Source organism: Tamandua tetradactyla, chromosome 18, assembly GCF_023851605.1.
Source record: "Tamandua tetradactyla isolate mTamTet1 chromosome 18, mTamTet1.pri, whole genome shotgun sequence".
Taxonomy (NCBI): Eukaryota; Metazoa; Chordata; class Mammalia; order Pilosa; family Myrmecophagidae; genus Tamandua; species Tamandua tetradactyla.
The window spans coordinates 23,466,464-23,488,761 of NC_135344.1; the positions used below are offsets into that span (position 1 = coordinate 23,466,464).

Here is a 22,298-nt window from a genome sequence, read left to right on the forward strand (position 1 = left end):
AACAGAAAATGACAAGTGCTGGAGAGGATGCGGTGAAAGAGGCACACTTATCCACTGTTGGTGGGAATGCCAAATGGTGCAACCACTGTGGAAAACAGTTTGGCGGTTCCTCAAAAAGCTGAATATAGAATTGCCATACGACCCAGCAATACCATTGCTGGGAATCTACTCAAAGGAATTAAGGGCAAAAACTCAAACAGACATTTGCACACCAATGTTTATAGCAGCGTTATTTACAATTGCAAAGAGATGGAAACAGCCAAAATGTCCATCAACAGATGAGTGGCTAAACAAACTGTGGTATATACATACGATGGAATATTATGCAGCTTTAAGGCAGGATAAACTTATGAAGCATGTAATAACATGGATGGACCTAGAGAACATTATGCTGAGTGAGTCTAGCCAAAAACTAAAAGACAAATACTGTATGGTCCCAATGATGTGAATCGACACTCGAGAATAAACTTGGAATATGTCATTGGTAACAGAGTTCAGCAGGAGTTAGAAACAGGGTAAGATAATGGGTAATTGGAGCTGATGGAATACAGACTGTGCAATAGGACTAGATACAAAAACTCAAAAATGGACAGCACAATAATACCTAATTGTAAAGTAATCATGTTAAAATACTGAACAAAGCTGCATCCGAGCGACAGGTTCTTGTTTTGTTTTGTTTTGTTTTGTTCTTATTATTATTACTTTTTTTTTCTCTATATTAACATAGTATATTTTTTTGTTATACTGCTAGTTCTTCTAAACCGATGCAAATGTACTAAGAAACGATGATCATGCAGCTATGTGATGATGTTAAGAATTACTGATTGCATATGTAGAATGGTATGATGTCTAAAAAAAAAATGGTCAGCACAATACTGCCTAATTGTAATGTAATTATGTTGGAACGCTGAATGAAGCTGCATCTGATCTATAGTTTTTTTTTTCTTTCTCTTATATATTTTTGTACTTTTTATTTTTATTTGTGTTTTCTGTGTTATCACTTTATTTCTTTTTCTGTTGTCGTGCTGTTTCTTTCTCTAAATCGATGCATATGTACTGAGAAATGATGACCATACACCTATGTGATGATATTAAGAATTACTGATTGCATATGTAGAATGGATTGATTTCTAATGTTGTGTTAGTTAATTTTTTTAATTAATAAAAAAAAAAATTAAGGACACCTTTTCCATAAACCTACAACTTCTCTAATTAAAAAAATAATAATGATTTAAAAATATATATGCTAAGTGAAAGAAACCAGACACAAATACTATATATTATTCCATTTATATAAAATGCAAATATAAATAAATCTATAGAGACAGAAATAAATTAGAGGTCATGTAGGGCTGGGGAAAGATAGAGGGATTGAGGGATAGCTGCTGAGAGGTATAGGGTTTTTTTTGTTTTTTGTTTTTTGGAGTAATGTAAATGTTTTAAAATTGATTGTGGTGATGAAAGCACAACTCTGAATATACTAAAAGCCACTGATTGAACACTTTGGATGGATTATAGAGTATATGAATATATCTCAATAAAACTGCTTTTTTAAAAAATAAAGGACATCGATTTAATTGACATAAAAAGTTGCTTTCCAACACTAATGAATTAAAGCAAAGCTATGGGCTGCACCCCCAAAAGAGTACAGTCATTTAACAACTCTGTGCTAGGCCATATGGAGAACAGACGAACGATGGGATGAATGAAGAAAAATCCATCTCCACCACCAAAAAAAAACAACAGCTGGCCAACAAGGCCATTTTTATATATGAACAAGAACACATTCTAAAGAAAGGCAGCTCCTCACTTTCTTTGCCTACCTCTTGCCTCCAGCTTGTTAAACTTACCTAATAAACACGTGTAGTTCATTTTTCATTGACTTTACTCATTCACTTAATGGTTCTGCCAATATCTGAACAAAGGGAGCCAGCAGATTTTGTGCTTACAATGACATTCTCTAGAAGGCACAGTATTTTTAAATGAAATGCCTAGACTAGATACTAGAGACTGCTAAAATGGGTCCCCACTTGCCTTTATGAGTCCCACAGTAGGGGAGACCCTTTGAGGTGTCTCAGGAGACTGCTGGCCGTTCACTGAGAACCTCTGAAGTAATCCTGCCCTCCAAGCCATAGCTGACTACACCAATGAGAATTTTGGTCTTGAAACTGGAAGAGGAAGTGAGGAATACAGCAAGGTCTACCAGTAATTTAAACTGAGGGCATGAAAATGTAGCAGCTGTGGGACAGCCACATTTGGTCACATGTACAGGGAAGCAGAAACTCAGTTCTACCAAGAGAGAATCCCAAAGAGATAAATGAAGACACGTGGATCTGAAAAGAATGCAGACTCAGCTCAGTGTAAGATTCAAGTTCCTAGTTTACTGACTAGCCCTGTGGCCTTATGACAAAGCCCCTTCCTTACCAGGTCAGCTAGGCCAGCTATGTCTTAGTCATGTGCCCTGTATGTCATACAAACACCGAACAATCTAGCCTTTCAACGCCTATCCATCTGAATCATGTCTGAAAGGACTCACTGCTTCTCCTGAGCCACACTCCCTACCTTAGCCAGGTGTTCCCAGACACCCTCCCACACAAAGGATGCCAGGTAAGGCTGGTTCCCAATTCAGTTACCCAGTGTGCAGTGCCTTTAAACTATCCTCATTCACTCATTCCACAGACATTAAGTGGGTCTGTCCTCTGCATACCACAGACCACCCAGTGATGATCGGGTATCTACTTCCTTGTATGTTTACAAATCCATGTGCTCCACACCTTCTTGTGATCTCCTGGTTCTTTATATTTCACTGGACTTTTGAGACACCTGTCTTTGTTTTGTCTCCTTACATCCTCCTCACATCTGCCTAATCTTGGAATCATAACTTACTCCAACTCCTGGCATGCTCCAACTTCAGTTTATATCCCCAGCTACCCTCTGAACACACCCCCAACTCAGATTAACTTCCACGGTTCCAACCCCTCTCTCCAGGGCTGGTTTCTTATTTCCCAAACCCCACCTTACTCCTTTTCCAGCAATCAGTGGGGACAGTAGCCACACTCAAAGGTCTAGAACAGGCACTCCTACCAGGCTAAGCACGGGATTCTGCACAGAAAAGGGGGTTGATGGATGGAACTGGTGAATAAATCATATTCAAATCTGGATTCAAAGATCACAGAACTCTCAAGTATCCATATGTTCCATAAGATCTAAAACTCAACGAGGATTTCTTTGAAATGGGGGGCTTTGTTGCAGATTGTGTAGTAAACTATCTCACATAACAGATGGCATTTCATCGCTATAGCTAATTTAATGGAAGTAACTTCCCAAAGTAACAAACACACTAATAAAGTTCTCCACAGTCTCTTTCAGTTACAACACAGAATACACTAAACTCCTTGAAACTCAAATTCTTTTTAGTTCCAGGCCCCAGGGTAACCTTCCCAAGACATCTGGATCAAAGGACTCGAGAGTGGCTGTCAGTCATTAAGTGCTTAAGAAGCAGGTGGTGGTGATTAACAATTTTTTTTTTTAGCACCACTCTATGAGGTGGCTTATTGTAACTTCCATTCTAAGGAAAAGTCACACATGGAGGCAGAATGAGTAGCAGGCTAACAGCGGAGGCCTCATCTCTGGATTCTGAATCTCTGAAGCAAGCACGGCACTCCTGTGTGCTAAGCTAAGGCATGACAGTCTTCAGGACAATGACTCAAAACAGGTACCCCTGCCACACATCCCCTGCGTTTAATCTCAACATTAAAATGATCTTCTAGCTTATCAGTTACCAAGTGTCATGGGGCGGAGGGGGTCAAGATATGAAAGCCAGAGTATGCAACAATGTAAAAGCAAGGATAAACTGAAGATCCCGTTGGAACCCAAGCGCCTAGAATCAGTGTCTGTGACAGAACTGGGCATCCACGAACAAGGAGACAGTCCTAACCCCACTGGCACGCACTCTCTGGCATCACATACAAAACCAGGGTAATCAAGCAAGGCTTGGAGAATAGGATAGCTCTGGAAGCAGAGGAGGCAGCAGGTGTGGAAAGCAAGGAAAACAGTAGAGACCCTCATGACACAAAGTGGACTTCACGGACAAACAGGGCCCAGCTTCCTGGGAGCTTATTAGAAATGCAGAGTCTTGGGCCCACCCCAGCCCCATTGAATCGTTATTTGAATTTTAACAACATCCCCAGATGATTTGCATGCACACCGGAATATGGAAAGTGTGGTCTAAACAACAAGTGCACCCAGAACCCTGCATGGACTCTGGGCAACAGGTACAGGACACAAGCATCAAGTAAGAGCTTTTGTATGGGAAAGACAAGGCAGTGGAAGGAATCAGGGAAGAACAACAGCTAGCCCCTGGTTCAAATCCAGGGAAAACCACTTACGAGTGGTGCAATCTTAGGCAAGTTCCTTAACCTTTCAAGGGAGATGTTAATTTACTTAGACTCACAGAAGACAGTAAGCGTACGGCATCTAGCACATAGTATACTCTCAATAAATACTGGTTCCCATTCCATTCTGAGGCAAATCAGACCCTGTAATAGGCTGCCTAGATGCTGTAATAGGGGGAGATGAATTAGGAATACCTGGAAGAGAAAGAGGGTCCAAACTAGGGGAAGTCTAGTTTCTCTAAAGGAGACCCTGATATTATTTTTTTCAACCAACTCAATAACCCCAATAAAAATGAATACTGCAGGAAAAGAAAAATGTTATTGCTAAATTTCTTTAAATTTCCAACCAACATTCTAAACCAGCAACGTCCAGTAGAAATACAATGAAATCTACATATGTGTTTAAATTTCCTAGTAGTCAATTTTTGAAAAGCCCAACAAAATAATGAAGTAAATTCTAATCTTCAAAATGTCAACATAAATCAATATAAAAAATCATTGATTTTACATTCTTTTTTTTTTTTGGTACTAAGTCTTCAAAACCTGGAATGTATTTCATACTTGATCACATCTCAGTTAGGACTAGACACATTCCAAATGCTCAACAGCCACATGTGGTCAGTGGCTACCACACTGGACAGAACAGTCATAGACATAAAATGGATTTCAGGAATCCCTTCTCCATACAATCTTTTACATTCCCCTCCCCACAAATCCCAGCAAGTAGGATATGAATAGCGTGGGCATCGCAAAGTCGGTATGGAGAGAAAAGTGCAAGGGGAAAGGGACAGAACACAGGATTTTGCAAACCTGGCAATTAATCCAATAAATATGCTTTTCATATTTTCAAAATCAAGTTGTTGTTGTTTTTTTTTAAGACTTTTGGTCAACCTAAATTACACCAATAGATACTAAGCAAACTAGACTATTGGTACTCACTGATAGGACTGAATTTCCTTGGAGCACAGACAGCTCAAAAGTTCAAGTACAAGATTCTCCAACTACAGATGAAAGTATAGCCAAAAAAGGAACAAATACACAACCCTCACGCCCATGTTTCACTTACTTTAAACTAGATACAGGCTACATTTAAGTGAAGACCTACAGAGAAAGCAGTAGACACTAATTCTGTGTGTTTTCTTGGTCAAAAACATCACCTTGCAAATTAGTGAATGCCCAGAGCTAGTGGGAATGGGGTTTGGGGAAGGAGAGGGTGGCTAAGAGGGCGGGGTTTCTTTTAGGAATAATGAACAATGTTCTAAAATTGACCATGGTAATGGATGTACAATCTGTGAATGTATTAAAAGTCACTGAATTGTGTATTTTAATTGGATGAACTGTTATGTGCATTATATCTCAATAAAGCTGTTAAACAACAAAACACCAATGACAAAATGTACTTGCAAATGAGACTCAAAGTAGGACAGAAGAAGCAACAGTCTCCAAGACAGAAAAAAGAATGACAGAGCAAAGACCATTTTTTTCTAAAATGGGGACGCCAAGGAACACAGAAGGACAGCTACCACTGTAGGGAGGACTGACTTACATGTACCAGGACTCCGCTGAACACTGTATCTGCAGTTAATCCTCATAAAAACCCTCAAGAAAAGTAGGGCTTAAATTGAAGGAACTTGCTCAAGGCCCCACAGTTATTAAGTGGCAGAACTGGGACTTAAACCCACTTGATTCCATCTCCCAAGTTTTTAACTACTCAACTGAACATCACATAAATTACCAGTGTGTCTCTGTCCTCACCAAGAATCATACATTCCTGGCCATAAAAGTAAAAGAAGCATCAGTTTAAGAGAATTAATTACACTGTACCTACAGTATAAGAGAATTAATTACATTCTACCTACTGCTTAAATGTTATAGCAAGTATATACTTACATTTCAACAAATACAACCCAATAATAACTAATATGGATTCCCAAAAACCTGCTTTCCTGGAAAACAAATTTATATTATCCAGGGGTTGGCAAAAGCAACTGAAAATCTCTGTGGCTTTACCACCCAGATTTAAGTAGAGTACTAGGCATAATCAGTTCTCAAGTGTGCTTTGAAATGATGTATGTACCCTAGAAAAGCCAGGTTTTAATCCTAATCCCATTTTGTAAAGGCAGCCATTTCTTCTAACCCCTATTCAGTATTGAATGTTTGAAACTGTAATTATATCATCTCCCTGGAGATGTGATTTAATCAAGAGTGGTTGTTAAACTGGATTAGCTGGAGGTGTGTCTCCACCCATTTGGGTGGGTCTTGATTAGTTTCTGGAGTCCTATAAAGGAGGAAACATTTTGGAGAATGGGAGATAGAAAGAGAGCAGAGCAGAACGACACAGCTACGAGAAGCAGAGTCTACCAGCCAGCGACCTTTGGAGATGAGGAAGGAAAATATCTCCTGGGGAGCTTCATGAACAGGAAGCCAGAAGAAGAGGCTAGCAGGGGATGCTGTGTTTGCCATGTGCCCTTCCAAATGAGAGAGGAACCCTGACCGTGTTCACCATCTGCATTTCCAGATGAGAGAGAAACTCTGTGTTTGCCATGTGCCCTTCCACTTCAGAGAGAAACATTGAACTTCATCGGCCTTCTTGAACCAAGGTATCTTTCCCTGGATGCCTTAGATTGGACACTTCTACAGACTTGTTTTAATTGGGACATTTTCTCGGCCTTAGAACTGTAAACTCGCAACTTATTAAATACCCTTTTTAAAAGCCATTCTGTTTCTGATATAGTGCATTCCGGCAGCTAGCAAACTAGAACATCAAGCCAGGGACCTCAAACTCCCTCTCTCCCATTCCAACTGTATCAAATCAACAGGAGTGTTAGGGAAGAGCTTACCTATGAGGACTTAATTTGAGTAACCCATGAGTTGAATTAATTATACACCATGATGATAGAGACGATAAATTTTGGAAGGCATGGAGAAAATAAAATAATAGTAGTAAGCATCTTGGACTAGCAACCAAAGTGCTGGGTTCTAGCTCCAAATTTGCTGTTAACCACCTGATTATCCCCGCCTTTCCCTCCCCCTGCCCAGCTCCACACCTCTCATGTGGGCTCTCTGAGAAAAATGAGGAGAAAACTGTAAATGTCCAAAGTACATCCAGCTATGATCTTGTAGCACGGAGGGCTTTGACTTTTCTAACCTACTAAGTTTTTCGATAGTCTAGGGATCCAAATTCTTACTATTCAGATCCCTAGAAAGAATTTGTTTCCAACATTAGAAAATTATCAAAATCAATATCCATTACTAACTCCACAATTCAACCTTCAGAAAGTAGGAGTTGCTATGCCAAAAAGATAAGGCTAATATTGAGAAAACATTTATGTACTACAACCCCTTGGTTTTATCAAACCGTTATCTTTAAGTCTCTATGGATTTTGCAAGATGCCTGGAATCTACAAATAAGAAAAGCTGTAGTAATATCTGACTGAAAACAAAATAATACAAAACTTGCATGTTTGGGGCCTGAACGCCATCAACTCACACTTGCCAGGAAATACTCTGGAGAGCTAAAAAAAGGACACTCTGAATTTGTCCAAAATTTGCTCATTTCAGACTCCAGATTTAGATTAAACAGAATTTGCTCTTCCTCATATCCTAAAACAGTCAGAATTCAGAACTTCCTGTCTGTGAAGATGAATCAAAGAACTCTTTAAACTAACTGTATTTATTGTTGGTACAAAAGACTATTCTCAACACCACTTCCAGTTTCTTTTAGGTTCCTCATCTTTTCAGAGAATAAATAAAACAAAATGTCTTCTTACTCCTTCTTCCTTCCAATCTGTACACTCACCTAAAGCCCACTAAAACCGTTTAGTCTCTCCAACATGCTCTGATGTTGTCTCCGGGGTTTTTAGATGCAGATTTTCCTCTCTCTGTGCTTTCCAAAGCTAGGAAAACCTCATTACATACAGGCTACATACTGTATCTCCAACCTCTCTACTTACACATCATCACCTCTACCATCCTCACCTCCATCTCTAATCTCCACACTCTTAACACACCTTCCCTGATTTTCCTGATGGCCAGTGCTGTCCCCGAGGACAAACAGCTCAGGAGCAAGGAGCATGATTCAAACGCTGCCTTTCTGGGTAGGCTAAGCCTACTAGAATTAGGCCTAAGGGTCACTCCCAAGAGAACCTCTTTTGTTGCTCAGATGTGGCCTCCCTCTCTCAGCCAACATGACAAGCAAACTCACTGCCCCCCCCCCCACCCCGGTCTACATAGGACATCACTCCCAGGGGTGTGGACCCTCCTGGCAACGTGGGACAGAAATCCTAGAATGAGTATTTCAATGAAAGGGAGTGATAAGGGGTATAGAAAAAGAATAGGGGAAACAAAGGCTAAAATATATCAGGTAGATGGAAATAGGTATGATACATATGAGTTTTTTTTTCTTTTTTCTTTTAATTTCTTTTTTCTGAATTGATACAAATGTTTTAAGAAATGATCATGGTGAAGAATATACGACTATGTGTGATATTGTGAGTTACTGACTATGTACCAAGAATGGAATGATCATATGGTAAGAAAGTTCATTTTTTTACCATAATATTTATTTTTTAAATTTTTATTAATAAAACCAATCAACATACAATATGGACATTTTTTCATCACAGAGTTGTATATTCATCATCATGATCATTTCTTAGAACATTTGCATCAATTCAGAAAAAAAAAACAGAAAAAAAATTCATACATACCATACCCCTTACCCCTCCTTTTCATTGATCACTAGCATTTCAATCTACTAAATTTAACATTTGTTCCCCCTATTATTTATTTATTTCTAATTCGTATGTTCTACTCATCTGTCCATAAAGTAGACAAAAGAAGCATCAGACACAAGGTTTTCACAATCACACAGTCACACTGTGATAGCTATATCGTTATACAATCATCCTCAAGAAACATGGCTACTGGAACACAGTTCTACATTTTCAGGCTCTTCCCTCCAGCCTCTCTGTTAGACCTTAATCAAAAAGGTGATATATTTTTTCGTTTTTGTATGTTGTTATGTTTAAAAAAAAAAATGCTGCCTTTCTTACCACTTAGAAGCCGGGAGAACATGGGCGGAGTCTTTGTCTGTTTTCCCACCTGGGATATAAGGATAAATAGCATACACCTCAATGACCTGCTCAGTATTAAATGAGATGACACATGTAAAGGTCCATTATGCCTGCCGGAGTTAGCTACTAATGTCTTGCCCCACCTTCCTAAAGATGTTTTGCCCTCTATTTTTCTGACACATCCATTTTTTTGAGTTCTTCAATTTACCCTCTTATTTATGTTTTTTACTGTATAAACCACTATCTGTGGGACCTCCCTCTCCTAACTACCTCTATGCTCAATGCTAATCTCTCCCAATCTAGACGTCCAGCCCAAACAGTTCTCTTAAACTGTGGACTAACAGAGCCAAGAGCCACAGGACATCTCTCCAGGAAACTCAATCCAAGCCTGAACTCAGATATCAAGCCCTTCTAAATCTATCCTGCCCTTTAAACTTCCTACCTCAGGAAAAAAAAAAAAAAAACATTCACTCGGTAACCTTAGATTCCTCTTGGAGGCATTTCCCACTCTTCCCTCTCCATTACCTCCCATATCTAGTCATGTACCACCACATACAGCCCGAGCCCCAAGGCCACCTTCACCTCCCTCCCTCTCCATCCCCACTGATCAAGCCCTCATCATTTCTCCCCTGGGTTGCTGCAGTGGTCCCTCATTTAACCTCCTAGCCACCAACCTTAACCACTTCCTTTTGACACTCTACGATGCTGCCCAAAGGACCTTCTCAATCAAAGGTAGGTCTTTCTGCCTATCCTGCCTACACCAGAAAAGTCCACACTCGAAGGGACTGTATCAAAAGAACTTCATAAGCCTGGCCCTTGACTGCCTTCTCTTACCCTGGCTTACAACTCCAAGCTTTCAATGTTTTTCCAGCCTCCTCTCCATGGCATGCCAAAGCTCTTGCCCATGTCTCCACTGGAAATGTTCTTACTGGTCTTTCCTGGTTTGGCCAGAAGTCACATCTTCCAAGACTCCTTCTCCCCTGAGACACGTACTAGGGGACCCCGTTCACATTCCTGGCGTGGTGGCTGCATGCCATTCCATTTCTCACTGGACAGTTTTCTCTGGTTTCCTTCTCCCTCTGTATTCCAGTGTCTAACACAGTGCCTAGTGCTTGGGAAACAGGAAGTGTTGGCTTGAAATAATCCCCAAATTAAAATGGCTTGCCACTTCTTGATTTTTCCTCCCTCACTATCACCCCTCTCTTTTGTTCTTCCTGAACATGAACATGATTGTATCCTTTTAGAAAAACTTTTGTTTCCAAAATTCCCCTACTTCATTCCTTTGACATTGCTTAAATATTTTCATTTTCCATAAATGTATAAGCAAGATTAAAAATTTCAAGTTGTAAAACAACATCAATATTTAGCAGTTAAATTCAGCAAACTATAATTAATAAAAAGTTGTTTGTACACAACTAAGATTTCAACAAAGATCTCTGGTATAACTTACCAAACTTTCAATTCTATTATTGTTCAGTGTTTAATGAACCTCAAGACAAATGTGAAAATTAAATTGCCAAATATTTCTGAAGAGATAAAAAAAATAATAGCTGTAAAAAATAAAGGATATTTTACCACGTCAGTTTTTTGTTTCCAGTTTTGATAATTCAAATTAGTTCTGGGTTATAAAGCATGTCATTCTATTAGAGTGTTGTATTATCATTATCATCTCCCAAGTGTCTTCAATGTTCACTACAACCTCTTACTTGGGAAGTCTTAACTGCAGCTGACAAGGTTAGATCTTGTTGGTGAACTATGAGCTGAATCTATTTCCGTTCAAACTATTAAATCTTATGTACTTGCCATATGACCCAACCAACCTATTTCTAAGTATTTACTGAAGAGAAATAAAAACTTACATTCATACAAAAATCTTTATGCAAATGTTTATACAGCAGCTTTATTTACAATTGCCATAAACTAGAAGCAGTGCTAATGTGCTTCAACCAGTAAATGGATTAACACACTGTGGTACATTTGTAAGGTAGGATACTGCTCGGCAATAAAACAGAACCAAGTACCAAAATGCACAACAATATGGATGGATCTCATATATATTTTGCTTAGTGAAGGAAGCAATTTATATAACACCTGTAAAAGACCAAACTGTAAGGACAGAAAACAAATCAGTAGTAGCTAGGGGTTGGGGATGGAGAGAAGAGTTTGACTACAAAGCAGCAGCAAGGGCAAATTTTTTGGCACAATGGAATGGCTCTGTTGCTTGGCCATGCATGGTGTTGAATATAAGACTACACGTTTACGAAAAACCACAAAACTGTATACCATAAAGAGTAAATTTTAGTGTATGTAAACTAAAAAGTGAATTATTTAACCACGACTTATGATGATTCCCAAAGAATAACAAACGTGTAGATTTTTTTAGTGCTCACTAGGGCTGCTGTTGTAACTATTTGGGGAGTATGGGATTAAGAAGAAATGTTAGGGGAAGCAGGAAGGAGCAATCCCAAATGCTTTTTGGGTACTTTCAGTTTTCCTCTTTTTAATCAACATTTTCGAGGTTCCACAGCAGGTCAACCTCCCCTCTGGCTGGTGAACAGCAAGATGGAGTTCTACCATGCATAATGAGAACGTTATTCAAAACCAACTGAGGACACACTGGACTCCTCAGCAAAGCATTTCAAGGGAAAAAATTAAAGGGGGCAAGAGAACATAAATTCCAAAATTCTAATTCATCCTCCTCAAAAGAATAAGCAGAATATTTCACTTACATGTTGGCCTGCTCCTTACTAACCCCTCTCTTAAAGAGTCAAAATGATTGAGGGTGAGGAATCTCTAAGAGAAAAGAGAAGTGGGGAGTGGGAAGGAGAGACTTCCTAAACCAGTTAGGCAGCAGGAGTTCTAAGAATCCTGGATCCAATGCTAAAGAACATGGAAAAACTGATACTCCATATAGGCAAATGAAAAAAACAAGCAAGGGTTCAACGTTCAGTTACACTTTCTTTCCAGTGTACTCTCCTCAGCCAAACTAACACATTCCTCCCGCAGAGGGGGTGGCCCTATGAGCATGCACACTGCGGCAGGCAGTCCCCACCAGGCGTTGGCTCGAGGTGGGCCTGCCAACTCGGCAACTGGATGCCCTCCTGGCTCTCTCAGGAAGAGACATGCTGCTGCTGCTTCTCCACACTCACATTTGCAAACCCAGACACCTCTCCATTCCCCTCCTGGGAGACCTGGGCCAGGCCTGCTACATTGTTACACCTCAGCAGGAGATCAGCCACAGAGAAAAGCTTCAATCCAAGAGGAGCTCCCAAAAGCTATCCTTGCAGAACCAGCTCTCCAACCTTCAACAGCATTTGCAGCTGGAAGGGCTGGCCTAAATGCAAAACAAATGCTTTTTTTTTCCAGGAGACTTCTGGGGGGATGGGGAGTTCCAAAGCTAAAAACCACCAAGAGAGTTTATAAACCAGTACATTCTATAATACGCAGTGCCTTACAAACAGGTATTTTAAACATGTTATCAAGAAATATTCATGGGTTAGCTGTCAAAGTTAAATAAAAATTACTGACTTCTTAAAAAGACAGGAATAAGTGACTAAATTATACAACAGCTTATTGTATTAAGCTAATTAGGGTTTATCACATTAGCCATCTGAGTTTTAGTTGGCACTAGAAAAGCAGAAGCAGCACACGATGCAACATGGATTCAGGTCTGCTTTGCAAGCATATTTCTGCCAGAGTCATACACAGAACCTCTGGCAGTAAAAAATGATGTAGAATTGAAAACCAATTTTAGCACAGTGATTTTATAAAGTATTCTGTTTCATCATATATAAGCTATTTGCTTGAAAATCAGTCCAAGATTACACTGATCTCTATTAAACACTACAAATTCTGAGCTAAACATGCACCCTTGTTTCCCTTTTGCCAGTTTTATCACAGTTTATGTTCTGCAGTCAAGTGAAAAGATTTTTAACAGTAAAAAATCCTTGCATACTTAATAATCTTCACCGCAGAGATTCTGCCCACCAACTAACTGCCAGCACACAACTTAACCAATTCTAAGATCTTCCACATTCCTCAAAGACTCTTTAACTCTAATCTGCTGAATACGGAGAGGAACAAAATACCTACTTCAAAATAGGAGAGATTTTTTTTTCAATCATTTCTTCTATGGGGTCCTGTTGACCGTACGTTAACCAAACCAGCAAAAAGAACGAACTAATAATATTTGTTGTTGAGATCATATTGGATATGATTCTGGAGCTGCTGGTTTCCTGTTTTGGGAAGTTGCAGTTCTTTCACAAGGAACCCCAAGGCAAAATGTTTCATGTTCCCCTGAAAGCTCTAACAGCCTTTGTTCTTCACTTTGCTACACTCATTGCTGCTTTCTTCCCTCTTCTCCTCTAAAACCTTTTAGTTTTGGAGAGTACATAAAAATGCCAGCTCAAATCTAACTGCAACCTTTTAAGGCATCCATTACTGTAACGCTTTGAGCTTGAAACAGGCACTCTTTCACAGATGATTCCAGACTACCCGGTTTCCTCCTGGTAGTGCATTAGTATTTCACATTAAAATGTATGCCACAAATAATCTATGGTGAACTCACCATCAACAGCACCCTAAATCAATAAAAGGCATTCCAATGTTTGACTCAAGTGAAAAACCTTTCAGGTTAACACAGAGCAAGGCAAAAGAAAGGTGATGAGTGAACAAAAGGCAAATATACTTTCAGACTCTAAATACTAAAAAGATGGCTAGGCTGCCTCAATTTGGTGATGCCCTTCCTTTTCTTGTAATCATCAGGAAAATACTACACGTGTACTGCTATAGACTTACAAAACTGCATTCTCCAAAAGGCCCTGTTGTCTAAACTTGCTTCTATCCAGGCCTGTATCTTTTAAATGCCTAGACACATGCAATTTAATGATGTCATTTCACCTTGACACCAATACCATCATAAAGTCGCTCAAATCCCATTAAATTTGGAAAACATTAAGAGTATTTCTTCTCCACTCTCAACTCAATTTTACCTCCGGGGTACCAATCTACTGTCCGTGTCTGAATGTACCTTCAAATAAATATTTAAATTCATGCTCAAAATGTCATATCTCACCTTATGAACCTTGACCTTTTGGAAAGACTTCTGACCAACGTTCAGTTACTGCTACCCAGATGCATTCTCTGCAAACTTGAAAGGGTTAAAAGCAGCCCCAGTCAACAGGCCTACAAGAAAAAAAAAAAAAAAAGACAGCATGTATGCCTTACAGCACCACTGGAATGCATTTATGCTCATTTCCTAGAACAAAATTGTTACCTTTTGGCCTTCATAATAGTCAGAAGTATCCCCAACACCCTTTAGTAGCTTCTAAAAGGAAAAGCACAAAACAGAACATACCCTGCAAAAGAAAAAAAAGCATGCAAAGTAGCATTCTTCAGCAGCAAACAAAACTACCATTTACAAATCCATCAGTTCATTTTGGTTTTGCTTTGTTAAAAACACAGAGAAAAGAGAGACTGCATAAACCAAGTGTCCCCACCCTAGCAAGGCACATTTTTTTCTTTAATAAGGGTCATAAATCTCAGCTCCTTGTCCATCCCTTAAGCAAAAGAAAAAGGCAGGAAAAGCCCAAGTAATCTCAGAGCCTGCAAACCTGCACATTTTCTTCCCTCTTCTCTATACAGGCTCTTTCAGGGCTCCATTAGTCACGTACCAGTGCTGTGTGGTGTCTAAGTGTGCATTCACATACTGTGTTGGGATGGTACCTTCCTGCAAGCTCCTCTGCTTTTGGCTGCCATGAAGGGAGGAAGCTGCTATCCCACTGTAGTAGCTCAGTGACTGCATTGTGTTCAGGAGCTGATCTGCCTCAAACCAGTTTCAGCCGGTTCTGGTCACCCTACATAAAAAAGCTATGGCAACCCTGGCTGAGTTGCCAACAAGTCTCTGAAAATCATCAGCACTGGAGGGATCTCACTGGGGGTTGCCTCCTCCTTTCAGGTCATCGTGAGGAGGGGAAGGTCGTCATGTGTCCCCCCACCACACAGGCACACAGACTTGGAAAGGCTCGCCTCACAAGCACCCCAGAGCCCCTCAGGGCCCATCCCCCCTCCCCTCCACCCCAAAGCCCACCGCAGACACTGTTTCCCCCTCCTTCTCCTTCCCCCACTTACCTCCCACAACCTGGCTCAGATCTTTGTGTACGTGTGTGTCAGTGTGTGTTCCCTGGGCTGGTGGCTGACAAAGAGCCCCCAAGAAAGAAATCTATGTGTGTCTCCTCACACAGGATGCGACGGCTGCAGGAGCCGGCCTCGGCCTCCTAGCAGAGTGGTGAGGGCTTGTTGACCAGGCTCCTCTCTGCCTGTCACCCCCACCCCACCCAGCCCCCTCCTCCCTTCCGTCCCTCTCCTCTCTCTCCCAGCCCTGTCACCACCAGCAGCCCCCCCAGTCTCCTCCTCCTCCAACCGTCTCTCCTTTCAAGCACCTGGGGGAGCAGTCCAAATCCCTTCACCTCAGGGAACACTAAGGATGTCTGGGGTGGGGGTGGAGGGAGCAATTCAAGGGGCAAGAGGAAGAGGAGCGCAGAGGCCTTTTAAAAACCATCTGGGCACAGCCAGCGCTGGAAGGGGGCTGGGGGGGAAGGAGAACTCCTGCGCTCACGTGGCCCCCCTCTCGGAAACCTGTCAGGCCTAGCAGAACCGGCTCTTCCTGGGCCCCCCAATGAAGCTGGCGGGGCACGAGGGCCAAGCGTCCCCGGAACAAGGGTGGGCCAGGCCACTGCAGGCAGGCCCAGGGACCTGAGCCTCACGCGCTGGCCCCGGCCCGCAAGGGTGGGCACGAGGGGCTGGCGCCCCCTCCTCTCGCCGAGCCCACCCGCGCCCCTTTCTCCGGCTGCCCGGCGGGCGCCCCTCACTGGCCCCGGCCACCCGCTCGCCCCTACGCAGCCCCGGAGGCGCACACCCACCCCCTGCCCGGGGTTGGCCTTCGCGGCGGTCAAGCCCGGGCGTCTGGGCCGCGGCTCGGATGACCTTTGTTCAGCGCGGCGCCGCCGGCGGCTGCTGCTGTGGCTGCTGCTGCTGTCGTCGTTGCGGCGGCAGCGGTGGCTGCTTCCATGTTACGGGCGTGTCATCTGCATTCCCGCTGCCGGGGTCTGTGTGTGTGCGTGTGCGGTGGAGCGGCCTCGCCGCCGCCGCCGCTGCCGCCGCCGCCGCCTCCCGCGCCGCGGCCCGGGCTCCGGGCAGCCGCCGCCCCGCCGCCCCGCCGCCGCGGCCTCGCCGTGCGCCCGGCCCGGGCCCCGCGCCTCCCCGGGCGCCGCGCTCTAGGCCGCGGCGGCGGCGGCCGCCCCGCCACGCCGGGGCCTAGGCTGGGGGTGCGGGCCCGGCTGGCGGAGGCACGGCCGGAGCGGCGAGCGAACAAAAGGGAGCGAGGGAGAGGGGGAGGGGGCGGCCGGTGGGGGAAGGGAGGATTCGGGGAGAAGGAGGCGAGAGCGCGAAGCCCCGCAGGAGGCGCGGACTCCCGGCCGGCTCCCAGCCCTGCGAATTGAAAAAGGAGCCCCGCGGACCTGCCAAGTCTCGCCCATATGGGGCTGCTGGATTGCAACTTCGCCCCGGAGAGCGGGGTGGTGGTGGTGAGGGGATGGAGGGAGGGCTTCTTTTTTTTCAAACGACATTTCAGGCTCTCACCCAGTCCTTTCCATGGCCCCAAGCTGCAACTTACTCGAGTGGAAGGAAGCAAGGCCTCGCCAAAGATGGTTGAAAAAGACCGTGAGCCTCCACCCAGGATCTTGAAGCAAAGGTGGTGTTTTGTTATCCTCGTAGTGGTGGCAAATAAGTAAGAAGACAGGAAGCTATCTTCTGATAAATTAAATCTGAATTTCTCCCTGGAGGTGGAAGAAGGGGCTCTTCTCTTTAGTTAGTGCTTTGGAGCCCTTTTCGCCTTAAACTGATCCACAAAAGAATGGAAGACACCCGCTGGGGTGGGGAGAAAGCCCTGGTGTAAAAGACACAAGTTTTGCTTTCAGAGAAAAAGCCAACTGGGGCCAGATTGAAACATGGCACGTTCAGTTCATGTAGTGTGTGTGTATATGTTTTTTAAGTGGGACTGATACTGAGTAAACAAGATGTAATAGCTGGGTCTTTAAATTCAAAAAGGGAGATGGTGTACAAATGTAACAAGCACAGGGCGCGCATTCAGCAGGTGGGCATAGCCTACGGAACACAAAAGATACATATATAAACCTGCTAGAGGCCACGAGGTGTTGAATCTTAACACATCCAAGAAAGAGACACAATATAAAAGATTGCCACTCCAGATCTGGCATTTTCCAGCCCTGTGCCCTGGTTCTTGTATTGTTCACAGATGTGCACTCCATTGAAATGTTTTTTAAAACGAGAGACCCCCACATCAAGCTAATTGTGCTTACACTGGAAATAGGACAAAATGGAAGGTTGGGGGAAATGTCATCATAGTCTCTTTAAAAAGCTCACTCCTGTTTGATCCGACTCTAGATAATATTACTGAGCATCAGTGAAGACTCCCAGCATAGGAAGCATTTCTGTCTTTTTAAATTTTCTCTAATTTTAAATTAACTGGTTAGCATTTGCATAGCGTGCTAAAAAGTTAAAAAAAAAATCTCAGCCTGCCTCTCCTTGGAGGAAGCCATTGTTCTCTGAGGCCATACATTGACACGATAAGATGTAAACTGAAGTAGCATTTTTGCTACTTAAGACCACATAAAAGTACTGAATTACTGTCTCACAGAGGAGTTGTTGGCCTTTAATGTAGAACAACAAATTGTTTGGAATTGCACGTAAATTGAAGTACACGTTTAGAAAGACCTATGTAATCTGAAAAATCTGCCAGCCACAGCATCACATTTATCAGTTACAAAATGATGAAATCAAAAAGCCAGTAACTTGGGGGTTGCTGTTCCAACTTCATCTGGGCTTGATTTCCTTGGAAAGGAAGCCTTTTTATTTCCCTCCAAGGTGGGTCTTTATTAATATGCATATAAAAAGATCATGGGCATTGAAGAGTCCAAGAACCTGATAATTTGAAACCTTGACATGCTATACATATTACAACATATGGAATTTCATAATGTACATTCCATAGTTAATCCTAGGTTTCATGGATTTGGAATCTTTGTTTATGTTAGTTACTCTCTCCTGCCCTTCCTCCACTCCCTTCTCTTAAAGTTGAAAGTATGCAACACAGCATTTGAATGGTTGCAAGAGCTGTACTACCAAATCTATAGCCTGGATTGCTTATCATATTCTTCAGCTGCAGAACTTCCTAGTGACTTCATTAATGCCTAACGCTTTTTGAACAGTCTCGGTACAAAGCCCAGCGTTTCTGGACTTTCTGAAATTAGTTTAAAAGCACAACTCGTCATTTGTACAAACAGCAACAGAAAATACTTTATCTGCTTTAAAAAACAGTAAGCGCCCCGGTTGTTAAAAAGCAGAGCACTCAGATTAGGCCATTTCACAAAATAACTGCTCAGCTGAAAAAGACGATTTCTATTCTAAATTTTAAAAAAACAAAAAACTTGACACCACCCCTCTTCTAAAAAAACAAAACAGAAGCTCATTCTTTTATTCTACATATGTAAAGCTACCTTGTGTACCACTTTGATTTGGGCAACAAAAGAATCAGTAATTGACTGTACAAGAATGAAATAAACTATTATTTGAGTGCTGTCAATAAGGAGAGGCAGAACAAAGAAATCATATGATTCTTATGCCAAATAGAAACGAAAAGAATTCCAAATCCTTTGGGATTTTGTTATTGCTGCTTTAATTGCTACTCTCCTCTTAATTTTTCCTCCAATCAATGTATTAAAAATCCCAGCTTTTTAAAAAATTCTTTTGTGGCTGGAAGCCGGCTTTGCTGAAGCATGTAGATATCCATGGACCCGTCATACTTTCCCTCCAAATTCCACCATGAAATCGGGAAATTCCTTTGTTAGGCAGAGCACACAAAAGGTGTGTTCCTGGAGGGAAAGGAGGGGGAGAAAAAAAAACAACCTTTTCTTTATCTCACCATCAAAAGGTCTTGCTAACTATTCAGCAGCCCAGTGGCTTGAGCAACATATTTTTAGCTCAAAACATAGCTAGGCCTAGGCATTTATAGAGTTTCATATATTTAATTTGTTAGCTTATTTTTAAAGGAATGATTACACTGTTGGACCCTAGCATCCAGCCTGGCATTACAAGTTAAAATTTTGTATGAGTGTGGCAAAAAAAAAAGGGACAAATCTTTCTTTTGTTCTATTTTTAAAAACATCAAAATACTGATATGATCAGGGATTTTTTTTAATTTTCCAAAAATATATCCTTGAAAGAAATTATAACCAGATTTAAATTACTATTAGCCTGCAATAAACTATATGAGAAGAGAGCTGGAAAAGGATCCCCTTATCCTTTGTTAGTGATTTTAAAAGTAGATTTTCTATAGCAAAGCCACCTCCCTTTTCCTGAGCCTCAGTTTGGAAATGCTGGCAAAGGCCTTTCTCTGGAGGCCTGAAGAGGGAAGGAAGTACATAGCACGGCATATTTAGGAGGCCCTAAATATGTGAATGACCCCCCTTGGTCCTGGCTGATGCGTGGGTCCACTAATCTTTACTCCTTGCTGTCTCTTTAGGCTTTGCCCAAAGAAAGGAAAGAAAAGGATAAGGTTCTGAGGAAAGTGAGTCCTGACTATGAACTCTGAAGTAAAAGAAGAACCAGAGGTATGGGGTTTAGATACCCACAAAGAATCATCACCTGGAACTAAGAAACTGGGACAACTTTGTAAGATTTCCCAATCTTTTCTAATTTTTATACCATCTGGGCTTCCTTAACAAAGATCTTGTGTTTGAGCTTGTTTCCTACTCTGTAAATCCAAGAGAGGGGAAGAGAAAGAAGAAGCCAGGAAAGCATCTGAGAAAAGAAAAAGCAATTGGGCTTAATCCTTTGAGGATTTACCAGAAGAAAGAAGGGAATGTGTAGGAAATGAGGAATCAGCTTCATCTGAGAAGTGATCTCACTGATCTCCTGCAATGCAGAGGCTGCTTCGGCAATATGTGTGTGGCTCTGCATCTTTGCATCCTGCCCTCACCACTCCCACCACCCCATCGCACACACCAGTTAGCACAAGGCCTTGCACATCCCACAGATAACAGTAATTATCTGTGAACTGAAGAATGCATAATAAACCCCAGGCACCTAAAACATCAAATGTCCCCAATTAAGCAAAAGATCAGTTGCCACTATAGTTGATACCGTAGTGTTTTGTCCTGATCCTCTCTCCAGGGTGAACATACCCCCCTCCTCCACTACCTGCTGAGAATATTTGTGCTGACCACTCAACTGAGGCCTCACTGAGAACTGCTTTTGTCACTGTTTTGAGACCCTTCTTGAGAACTGTCTCACCCAAGGACACAGCCCCTGGCAAGGAGCAGCCAATGACTGCCTAGTATGGGGATATGAAGACATGGCCATCTTGCCTTAATTTGGGTCAACCATGAAAGGCTATCCCAGCTCCAGAGCTCCCTGTAAATTGGCCAAGGCCTCAGTTGCCATTGCATGGTGAGTTAGCTTTTCCCTCTGCCTAATCTTGCCCTCCTCGTTCTCTTACAGGGATATCTTCAGAGATTACTCAGAGTCTGTTTCAGCAGACTCAGCCCAAGACACCCACCAAACCAGCTGTTTCCCGAGTGTCTCCACTCTCTAGAAGTGGCACTTCCTCCTCTCATCTACTCCATCACCATGCACTACTGTAGGCGCTACCTTCCAAGTAACTGCTATTCCACCCCCTTCTCTATAGCTGTTCCCCCTACTCAACATCAGACCCATCACCTCAGCTTGGAATTGGTCACTAACTGGTTGGTCTCCATGCCTCCAACCTGGCCAACTTCCAACATGTTCTCAAGCATGTTCTTCCACACGATCTCCACAAAGAATCTTCCTAAAGATTTCATCTGCTCAAATCTCTCCCTGTCTCTCTGTTGTCTTTGGAATAAGGTCTAGAGCAGTACACATGATTTAAGGGTTATTTATGATACAATCCCTGATGACCTCACCATCCCCACCCCCACCCCCACCCCCCACTCCTCTCTCCTCACCTTTCAAGATCCAGTCCTGTTGACCTTTTTGTTCTCTGAATGAGATCTGATTCCTCTCACTGCGAGGCTCTTAACACTTGGTGTCCGCTTATTCTGGAACACTGTCCCCTCCGCTCCCCACTTTCCTTCACCTAACTAAATCCTGTGTGTCTTTAGGTCTAACATGATGTCACTCTGAGAGGCCTTCCCTGACATACAAGCTGGGTTTGGGTGCCCCACCATATGTTCCTATTTGGCCCTTTGCACATGGTATTTGAGTTTTATTTGGCTCTCTCTCCACTGGACAAGATGCCTTGTGAGGTCTAAGACAGCAGGGCTCACAGAGGTCTCCCCAGAGCCATCACAATTAGCAAGACATCTTAAAAACAAAGTCTTCAGAACATCAAGATTAACATCTATAGTTTTTTGTTGTTGTTGTTTTGTATGCTGTATGGTGGGGTCACATTTCATTCTTTTTCCATGTGAGTATCTCGTTATTGCAGCATCATTTGTTGAATTTTTGTTTGTTTTTTCGGGAAGTGCATGAACTGGGAACTGCGCCCAGGTCTCCCACATGACAGGCGTGAATGCTACCACTGAACTGTCCTTGTACCGCCCCCCCATCTATACTTTCTTTCCAGTGAAATTTAAAGATAAGGAATGATCAAATACTTTATTCTTTTCCACTATAACTCAACAATAAATATTGTGACGTCTCTTTTGAGATTTCCTATTTAAAACTGGAAGACCAAAAGCCACATATCATTGGGGAGATATTGGTTCCTTCT

General features: G+C 42.4%; 1 protein-coding gene across 13 annotated transcripts in view; it reads right to left on the reverse strand.

Annotated features, from left to right (window-relative positions):
* ZNF532 (zinc finger protein 532) overlaps window positions 1-22,298 on the reverse strand; it is a 262,905-nt gene that overhangs the window by 146,731 nt on the left and 93,876 nt on the right. For 3 of the 13 annotated variants that reach the window (XM_077135344.1, XM_077135341.1, XM_077135343.1), the window contains exon 3: window positions 14,544-14,653. The gene's annotated coding sequence lies outside the window, so the exon portion shown is untranslated. Of the gene's footprint in view, window positions 1-13,561; window positions 14,512-14,543; window positions 14,654-14,744; window positions 15,552-16,389; window positions 16,608-17,141; window positions 17,467-22,298 lie in introns of those variants that run through there. The other 10 variants (XM_077135345.1, XM_077135346.1, XM_077135337.1 and 7 more) reach the window with 9 other exon arrangements.